Source organism: Salvia hispanica, chromosome 4, assembly GCF_029641045.1.
Source record: "Salvia hispanica isolate PSC_SH4W2 chromosome 4, Shi_PSC_v1, whole genome shotgun sequence".
Taxonomy (NCBI): Eukaryota; Viridiplantae; Streptophyta; class Magnoliopsida; order Lamiales; family Lamiaceae; genus Salvia; species Salvia hispanica.
The window spans coordinates 33,296,274-33,306,988 of record NC_142695.1 but is presented as its reverse complement, the minus strand read 5'-3'; the positions used below and the strand labels follow the sequence as shown (position 1 = coordinate 33,306,988).

The window sequence follows — 10,715 nt, the reverse complement described above, 5'->3', positions numbered from 1 at the left end:
CGATAATCCCAAACTCTGAGATAACTCAGTTTTGGTGGTTTCTTATGCCAAAGTTCATAAGGGGTTATCTTGTTCCTTTTATTAGGAACTCCATTCAACAAATAATAGCCTGTTAACATAGCCTTATCCCAAAATCCTTCACTTAGTTCAGAATAGCACAACATTGAATTAATCATTTCTTTCAACGTTCTATTCTTTCTTTCAGCTACACCATTTTGTTGTGGAGTATATGGAGCAGTCGTTTGATGTACTATACCAGTAGATTCAAAATACGCTGGATCATAATACTCACCTCCACTATCAATGCGAAGAGTTTTAATTTTCACACCATGATGAAGCTCTACACTTTCTTTAAAGATTTTAAATTTATCAAGAGCTTCATCTTTTGAATGTCATAGATAGACATGGCAGAATCTAGTAGCATCATCAATAAAAATAACTACATACTTTTTATTACCAAGTGATGGAGTCGAATGAAAATCACACAAATCACTATGTATAAGTTCTAATACCATAGTAACTTTATTGACATTCTTATTGAAAGGCTTTCTAGTTATTTTAGTTAACATGCAAGTTTTACACTTTTCATTGTTCAACTCAAATGCTGGTATTAAACTCATTTTCGACATATCTTTCAATCTCTTATAATGTATATGTCCAAGTCTAGCATGCCACAATTCTGATTTACTAATATGATTCAACCTAAACATGCCACATAGATAACCAAATCCAATAAAAGTACCATGCCTTGACAGAATGTATTTGTCACTTTCTAACACTTGTTTATAACCACAATTATTCAATACAATGCCAGAAACTAGATTCTTACGAATACCAGGTACATATACAACGTTTTCTAATACTAAGGAATTTCCAGAAGTAAATACTAGGCTAACAGATCCTATTCCTTTGATTGGTTCAGTTGCAACGTTGCTCATCTTCAAAGAAGATCCATCTTTAATTGGTTTAAAATCCTTGAACCATTGACGATCCTTGCATACATGACATGTTGCACCCGAATCAATCCACCATGACAGATCATCATCCTGCACATAAAATGCTTCAGAGATTATTGATGCATAATAATTCTCAACAGATTGATTATTAGGTACGAAAACGAACCTGATTGCTTTTCAGGATCCTTGGATCCACTTGAACCAACCTCGTTTTTCCCTTTTCCTCCACCCTTTCCAGACTTATAATCCTTCTTGAAGTGCCCGGATTTGCCACACTTCCAGCAAGTCAGTTTAGGCTTCTTATTTCCATCCTTACTGTTATACCCTTAAAACTTCCGTTTCCCTTGAAACTTACGTTTCTCTTTACCAGCCTTTGAGGATTCACCCTCTTCCACCATGTTCACAGAAGAACCAACCATGTTTTTAGTATTACCAACAAAACTCTTTTCCATATCACGTATGGACGGTTCAATTTGGAAATCACTTCCAAGTTCGACCAAGTTCAATTCCTCCTTCTTGTGTTTCAGATTATTTTTAAAATCCTTCCAAGAAGGTGGCAGTTTATCAATAATACTAGAGACAGAAATGGATTCATCCATTTTCATATCTTATTGGGAAAACTGTCCCAATATCCTCAACAATTCGTTGTATTGTTCCATGACAGGCCTCGAATCAACCATTTTATAGTTAATAAAGTTACCAACAAGAAATTTCTTGCTAGAGGCATCTTCTGCCATATATTTGGCTTCGAGGGAATCCCACAATTCCTTAGCAGACTCAATATTTTGATATACATCAAATAGGGAATCAGACATACCGTTTAAGATGTGACCACGACATATGTAGTCATCGTTCTCCCACTTCATCCGCCTCCTCGTCTGTTCCAGAATTTCATTTTCAACAGCCTCAGGCATGGGAGTACTCAGAACGTACACGACCTTGAGATTCGTCAGCATGAAATGCATCTTCTTTTGCCAGAGTCTGAAATCCTGGCCAACAAATTTATCCAACTTCGCGAAATCTTTCGTTCCTTCCTTCACCGTTTCCTTGTTCGACATTTTCAGATTGATTTGATCTTTGTTAGGGAGAATTTGAATATTGAACAAAACGGATAATCTGAAACTCGTGAAGATATCACTTTCAGATCAAATCAATTTCGGTGGTTCTACCAAAATATTTGATCGGATAAAATTCAGAAGATTACAGAACTATAATATGTTGATATTCGAGAGTATATAGAACCAGAAGAATTGATCAAAATTTGAAGAAGACGAACCAGTGCACTTGCTGATGAAACAGTGCATCTGTTGGGAAAATAACTGAAAATAACTAATTTTCAAAAGGTTTCCGAAATTGCAAATTAGTCCTTTGACTTTCAGAAATTACATTTTCGGGTGAATTTCTTATACAGCTCGACCCCAGCCAAGGACCCCCGTTCATCTAACATCATAATGAATTCAAATAAGCGTGCACTCCGCACCTCCAGACTTATATGATGTCTCATTACGACAATACTGATCAATCAAGTTAATCCAATTACACTAAAATATCCAACAAAGCTCAACTTTTCGTTATGGAAAAAAAATACATGTATGTCATTGTTGACATAAATTTTAGCGAAAAATATACAGAAAATTCACTAGCATCAAACATATGTTTGTACTTTTTCCGTCTACAAATTGTTGCATTGGGTGTCCATCAAAATTATACTTACATTTTATGACATGATATTACGTTCTAAATTAAATTTCAACCATATAAATATTTACTACTACTCCCTCCTTCCAAAAAAAAATAGAAAATAGAGCACATTTACTATCTTTGGTCATCCAGAAAAAATAGAGCACATTCATTTATGGAAAATTTTCAATGGATAATAACCCTACACATCATTCCACTAACACTACTTCTCACTTACTTTTTTTTCTCTTCTCTTTTACTCTTTTAGTTCTGCATTAAAACTCGTGTCATACACCAATTGCTCTATTTTTTTTTTGGAAGGGGGAGTGTTATTTATAAAAAAAAATTACAATTTTACTAGATAGTAAACCCTTTTAATATCAACTAAAATTATATCAGTTAACATTTTTCAACCGTTACGCTTAAAACTCGTGTTGGTCAAATATTGTATTATTGGTGAATCTGTGAAGTCGAGTAGTAATTTATGCCTAGTAACGTGATTTATTTTAAATTAAAATTGAATTATAAAACATTTTTGTTAGTATAATAATTGAGGTATTTAACTATAACCGGATATAGTTCATAACACTCTTATTAAAAGATCAATTATTCGCGTATTAAATTAGTTTCAACTTCACCAAATTTTTATCGTCATAGTACATTGCTTGATGACTCCAACTTAATTTTCTTTCCTGATAGAGTGGACCAAACTTTTTAGGCAAGTGATCACTAGTTTACAACAAAGGCAAATGAAAATTCATTTATATAGGAGTACTTCTTTTTACTTATACTTGTATTCCACTTACAATAAATATGCTATAATGTAGTCTTAGCCATAGAGAGTGATTGATCACTTTGTCAAACGTTTGGATTCAACTTTTTTTTGTCAACCTTACAATGCCACAAACCACATCATTGTGTCTTTCACAATTTCACGACGATCATTTCTCTCTTTGTTTTGTCCCTTTTGTTGGTCCACTTTAGTCTTTATATCATAAGCCTAATAACGTGCCTTATCTTTTTACTATTGCATTTTGGTCATCGGTATCCATACTCCATCTTGTATCTTAATTCATACCTCTCTAGCATCACAATTGCAACAGTCAATAGGCCATCTCGCAGCTCATCTTCAATTTTATCTTGTCACGTCATCAGCCCATCTAAAAACTAGAGCAACCCTCCAGCCAATGTTTTTAAAAACCGGACCGGCAAGCAAACCGATGAAGCTACTGGTTCACGGTTCAACTGGTCGGATCGGTCCAACCACTGCTCGGACTGTTTTACTGTAGCATATATAATTAAATATATATTTTATAAATATATCAAATTTATTATATAATAAAATGTAGTTTTGATCAAATTCATATATATTTTTATATAATTTAGTGAAAAATAAAATATTACTATCAAACTTAATTGAAGATAAGTATAATTAAAACTTAAATTTAATTAAATATATATGACAATATTGAAAGTTAAATAAATTACTATTAAATTAGTGTAATAAATTACTATTAAAGTTTAAAGAGTGAACTGCACCAAAGGGCCCTAACTTTTCGACTTGTTTCACCGGAGACCCCTAACAAAAAAAAATTCCACCACCGGTATCTAACAAAATATATAATCACAAACCTTGTTTTTTCGAACCATAACACCCTCAGGGCTTGAAAGGGCAAATTCGACCTTTTATGACGCAGTCCCTGCATCTCACCTGCTGCATGTACCGTGGATGACGCAAATCCTAATGGATGTGACAGAAACATCAAGTCTTTTGTCCTCTCTGTTCCTCAGAATGTATACAGATGCTTCCCCCTCCCTAAACTCTATCATATACCTGCATTGTTATTTTGTAAATTAAACACTTGCTTTTTGTTTCTCTTTCCTATTTCCCTTCAATTAACTTTCACTCTATATAATTTGAGGTATCACTATTCTTTTCTAAATAAAACTTATACTAGTATAATTCAATAGAATTTTTTCAAAATATAGTATATATAATTGCCTAAGTAAAATATAATATGTATGTGCATTCCATGTTCAATAATAACGAGTAATATATGTAAAGAAGTATATCTCCAATTTTATAAATTTTTTATACTCTACTACACTTAATCAATCCCTTCTACAGATTTCAATAAAAAAAGTATTAGCCCAACTGATTAAAGTATTATACCCAATTTATATTTCCCAAATAAGCCCAATATGGTCATCTTCTTCCCGACGCCTCCTTTCCCCAATTCACTGAACAAACCCAAATCTCCATTTCTGTCGGCATATCTATTCAAATCACCTTCTCACCTCAAGTCACCTTCGAATCTTCGAAGGTTCACCACCGTCACTCACTTCATCATAGGTTTTCTTCTTCCTCAGTTTTTTTTTTACGGAGGGGGCGACTATGGCTTTTTCCGGCCATCCCTAAGGACAAATTCGAAGCTCTTGGCCACTGGGAAGGGGCGACCGCCCCCTCCTGGATCCGCCACTGCCTCCAAAACGGAACTGAAGTTTTTCTCGAGCGTCCTCCTCCCCCGTTGGTCACGGTGCAAAAAGAGGCCGCCACCACCACCGCCAACACCACCGTCTTCGTCACTATCATCTCTGGCATCACGAAGGAATGAAATCATTAGAGAGGGAGAGATAATATAGTATAAGAAAGATGAAAGAACATAGGAGAATGAAAAAATAGACTCTATTTGACATCTCTTACACAACAAAGTAAGTAGGTGTGCAGAATAGGTGTGCGGAATAATGCAGGTTTGGTTCATAAAGAGACTAAATTGCCCTTCAGCCCATTTGGGCATTTTCGTCCGAAAAATGGCAAAGAACACAAGGTTTGTGATTATATATTTTGTTAGATACCTTTGATGAGATTTTTTTTTATTAGGAGTCTCTAGTGAAACAAGTCGAAAAGTTAGGGCCCTTTGGTGCAGTTCACTCAAGTTTAAATTACTATTAAATATATATGACAATATTGAAAGTTAAATAAGTTTAATTAAATATATATGACAATATATGTAACTTAGCGTAATAAAATACTATTAAAGTTTATTAAACAACAAATTTAATTAACATATTTTATTTACAATTAATTATAATAAATTAATCAGTTTATTAAATAATAGTTAATCATAGAATGAATAAAAATTTATTCATTGATTATAAAAATAATTAAAGTTATTGTTATACCACAACAATTGAAGTGGTGGAGTGGTAATGAAGTTGGACTTATATACATGAGGTCTATGGTTCGAATCCCATTGGACACAAATTTTTGACAAAAAACTGAAAATGTCAAAAAACCGGTTCCAAGTTTCCGGTCGAACCGGCCGGTTCATCCGGTTTAAAATGCCTCAACCTCTAACCGGCCCAATATGGTGAACCGAACCGGCATGAGCACAGGTTCGCGGCCGGACCGGTCCGACTGGCCGGTCCAAACCGGTTTTTAAAACACTGCCTCCAGCCCATCATAAGCCTATCTCACTTTCTGTGTATAATTCATTTGAATTGTTGGTGTTTATTACTCCCTCCGTCCGCAAAATGTTGTCCATGTTTGACTCGACGTGGATTTCAAGAAATGTTAAGAAAAGTGTGTGAAAAAAGTTAGTAGAATGTAGGCCCCACATTTATATATTAGTTTTATATATAATGTGAGTGTAATGAATTGGTGGAAAATATGGCCCATATACCAAAAATGGAAAAAAGTAAAGTGGACAACATTTCACAGACAGACCGAAATGGAAAAATTGGACAACATTTCACGGACAGAAGGAGTATCACTTCAGTTTTGTTTTAAATGTTGGATTGGGTAAAAAGATACAAAATTATGGCTTCACACTATTTTACTACTAATACGAAAATCTCGTTGTATTAGAATATTGGAAAACAATACAACAATAAACAAACTTTAAAATAAAATAAAATACAAATGTGCATTTATGGTTACGTTCCCTACGTGCCCAAATCTCTTCAATCATATCGCTCTGAGGTCGATGATGGGCTTGTAGCTGTCGAACCGGACACCGTATAATGGCCCATCGAGCTTGGAGGACTCCAAAAGCCCGCTCAACATCCTTCCTATCACGCTCTTAATCCATTAGTCCATTAGTCCATTAGGCCATTAAAACCATCAAATCATACTTGAAAACATTAAATTCATCATATCATGCAATTATGTAATTAAAACATACTTTTAATCGTAGACTCATAGTCATATGTCTGCGTTCACACACAACACACACACACACGTGTGTACATGATAATTTGCATTCTAGGCCTTGATTACTAGTCAAGATAACGCGGTTAAATGGATGTTATGTGCAAATTAGTTGCTGAAGTGTGCAGGAAAAGGTACAAGTTGGGAGGAAAGGGGTAGGAACAAATTCAAGTAAATGAGACACAAAAAGGGTGCAAACTAGTCAGGGTGCATACCGTGGAGCTTGAGCACGAGAAGGAAATGATTGCTAGAAAATGATCAACTACTCAGAAGGACAAAATTGTCATTTTTCAACCCTAGGGATTGCGGCAGGTCGCTCTATAAAAAGAAAATCAACATGAACAAGAAATGAGATACACTAGGAGACTAGCTCCATTCCGCTCTCTAGTCCAACCATACTTGAATCCTTCGGCCGCCTACCGAAGGAGAAGTCAGCCGTTCCAGTCAGCCAGTTCACTTTAACCGTAGTTAACAGTTCCAAAATTCCATCATTCTTAGGAGCAACAAAGAATTTTATGTTGCTTTGTTTTATAAGTGACTAATTCAAGTACTTTATTTACTACCTTGCATTCGATGTAGATCTTTATTAATCACTTTTTCTTTCTTCCTAGTTATATAGATCTATTGTTTTTATTAGCGTTCAACTGTTTCTTGCTTGATTTCACCTAGTTAGTTACATTTAGTATTTTCTTATTTTTTTACAAGTTTTTATCGGTTCATTTATTCCAAAATGCATGGAATTCGTGTTTGTTTCGTTTCCGTCACCTCACACGTTGGTCACGTTGGTCAATTTACTTAGTCATCGATTGCTACATTATTTTTTGTTTTCAGTGTACGTGATTTGACTTCGGGATTAGATCTGATTATTACGAGTTTGATTTCGAGCAGTCATCCTTGGAGTTTTGATTTTCCGATTTTGTTACTTGCGAGGAAAGACAATATCACAGTCAACCTTGATGTTCTTTTATTACTTTTTGTGATATCCCAACCTTTAGAAGTTTAGAGTTAGAATAAGATTTTTAAATAGTGGTGCTATACATGCTTTTATTAATTAGAGTAGAAGATAAATAAAATAGAAAGTCATGAAATAGGAAAGAAAATAGGATAAAGAAAAAGAAAAGAAAAAATATATAATTAATGAGGTGGAATGAGGAGTGAAACGTGGCTTGTTGGTGGAAAAAGGAAAAAGAAAAAGGAATTAAGAAATTAGAAAAGGGAATATGAAAATTTGGTCATCTCTTTTTCCTCACATCTCTCTCCACCGCCAAACTCACTCCTTCACTGAAAGATTTCAAACGCTATCCTACTTCCTCCAATCACCTATCGTGATGGCTCCGGCCACTCCATCGTGAAACATGTAGCACACACCATCAACCCTAACTCTCAATTCTCCCTATTTTCTCTCAAGTTTGGAGCTCAGGTTGCAAACCCACCTCCACTTAACTTTGCAAAATAGTTGAAATTCGAGGTGAACCGAGCACAAATGATAAGGGAAACGGGCAGATCCAAGGTTAACGAAGCAAGTAAAGAGTTTTTGTTGACGTGTAAAGGTAGTCTACGCGTATTCTAGAATTTAAAGCATTTAATTTTGATAAATATTACTATGTGCTTATGTGGTTAGTTGCTTGTGCAATGAAGCTTAAATATAACTGTGAATACATGAGACTTCTTTAATTATATGTGATAACGTAAAATAGTCGAATACTGATTAAATCTTTGTGTAGACTGTATAATTGTTATACAACAATGTTATACGACAGGAATGATATTGAAAGATGAGATGGTGTAGATTGTTGGATTTATATATGTTTAAATGTGAATATGTATATGATATGCAAAGTAATGTAAAGGCATTTATGTGTTGAGCAACGTGAAAAGAGATGTAAATAAATATGTTATGCCCCATTGCTTAAGTGAGTCACAGGGTATAGTTGGCATGCCATAGGACAGTAGTACTGCACACATGTTTGATCATTTGTCTTCCGGATAACCGAAGCGATGATCCATATGATATGTTGATAGTTGATATGAGCCCTATACGGGTAATATGTGACAAATTCCTTATGATAGGCTATACGAAAGATATACATCTGATAGTATCTCACCCAGATGTATACATGACAGTGGCCCTCATCGGGTTACTTATAGTGTCCGTGTACCCGTGTCCATTTCTAAGCATAATTTGGGGGCTGAATGTGATATGAATGTGATATGAATGCGATATGAATGTGTTATCTATTTGAGAAATGATAGTTGTACTTTTACATTTATTAGATGACTATGATTATTTCAAAGTATGTACATTGCCTTGACCGACGAAAGAAAGTCACATGGTAAGGATTATGTGTTATATTGTGCTATATGTGTTATATATACATGATTTCAAGAAGCTATGTGCCTAAAATGATCCAAAGTATAGTGATTATCTCAAAAGCTGTATATCGTGCTGATTGGCCGATATAGTGATAAGTTGTTAGAGTATTAGGCAATATTTGCACTATAAGTGCGGCATGTACTATTTTGGTTAGAAGGTGACATATCGCTGTTGAAAGTAATTTGTGTTTTCAAAATAAATATATATTATTCGTTTGATTTTAGAGAATTATTTAGGGCTAAGGTGTTGTTTATTTGAGAATGATATATGTGCTAAAGAAATTATCAATATGTCATGAATGACTCAAGGTATATGCTCTATTGATTAATGGAAGGAAGTGATAAAGTTGACAGGAGAATGATATGTTACATGATGATGAATCTGACAGTTAACATATGATCATTGAAGGTACGATTCAATTTATATGATTAAGCTTGTTGTATGAGTTGATAGAATTGTTAGGGGATACTGATAAGGCTCGTTTCATGCATTGGTTTAGGGTTAAAATTCTGTGCATTTGGGGCGCTAATGTGCGTTATTGAGTTCAGGTGCATAGTAAATCTGCCGGACCCAGGAGTTGCTGTTACCTGACCTGGCAGATGCAAAAGAGATGAAATTGAAGCAAAAATCAGAAGTCGTCGTTCGGACCTGGGAGAATCAAAAGTTGGCGACAGGAACAGAATGGAGCGAGAGCAGATTATTTTAAAGAGTCTTACTCAAGGGTAAGAGCGTCAAACCACCAGGTGGGATACCCTAGGGATCAGAGCCTCGCATATATAAGGAGCTCAACCTTGAAGAACAAGACAGACTATGAATAGCCACTCCTACGCTCTCCTAGCTCTAGTTCTAGTTCCATACTTCAAATTTTCATTTCGTGTTGCTGCGCACTTGGACATGGAGGATTCTGGCCACCGTGGTTCTCATCGTCATCGTTATTTTGCTGTGTAACACCGCCTTGTGAAGGCGAAGAAACAATTTTATTTGCTTTCGTTTAGTACTTTGTGGTTTTTAAGTTCGCAACTCTAGTTTTCGACTTTGATCTACTGGATTCAGACCTATTTCTAGTTATTATGGAAGTTTATGTTTGCTTTTGGTTGGATATCTCTGAGTTTATGTTCATCTCTTGTTTTTAGCTTTCGTTCTTTGCTTGTTGATGGATGTTTGGAGCTGAGATCTGTTGGTTTGTTGTTGGAGGTTGGGGATTTGCATATGGAGATGTTTGGATTTGTTGAATCTTGGTGTTTCGGAGTTGAAGTTTCGCATATTTGGTGCTTGATGTTTACGTTGTGCATGGGTATGACTATTTACTTTCTGTTTTTGCATCCTTTAGGTCCAGTAGCATAGATCTGTTAGTTTAGGCTTAAATTTCTTGTTTTAAGTCTAGATCTAAAGTTTGCTCTGTTCTCATGGTGTTTAAAACTCTGTTTTCTCTGCTATTCTCGTTTGATTCCCGAAGAAGATGAAGTTGTTGGTAGTTAGAACCAAATCTGCTTTA

General features: G+C 35.1%; 1 long non-coding RNA gene across 2 annotated transcripts; it reads left to right on the top strand.

The window, feature by feature from the left end:
* The first annotated feature begins 8,111 nt into the window (after positions 1-8,111).
* Positions 8,112-10,311, top strand: LOC148928489 (uncharacterized). 2 transcript variants are annotated; one of them, XR_016129126.1, is made up of 3 exons: positions 8,112-8,396; positions 9,529-9,628; positions 9,769-10,311. It is a non-coding gene; the product is annotated as an uncharacterized LOC148928489 (long non-coding RNA). The 2 variants fall into 2 exon arrangements; XR_016129127.1 differs by having other exon boundaries at positions 9,720-10,311.
* Positions 10,312-10,715: the final 404 nt, after the last annotated feature.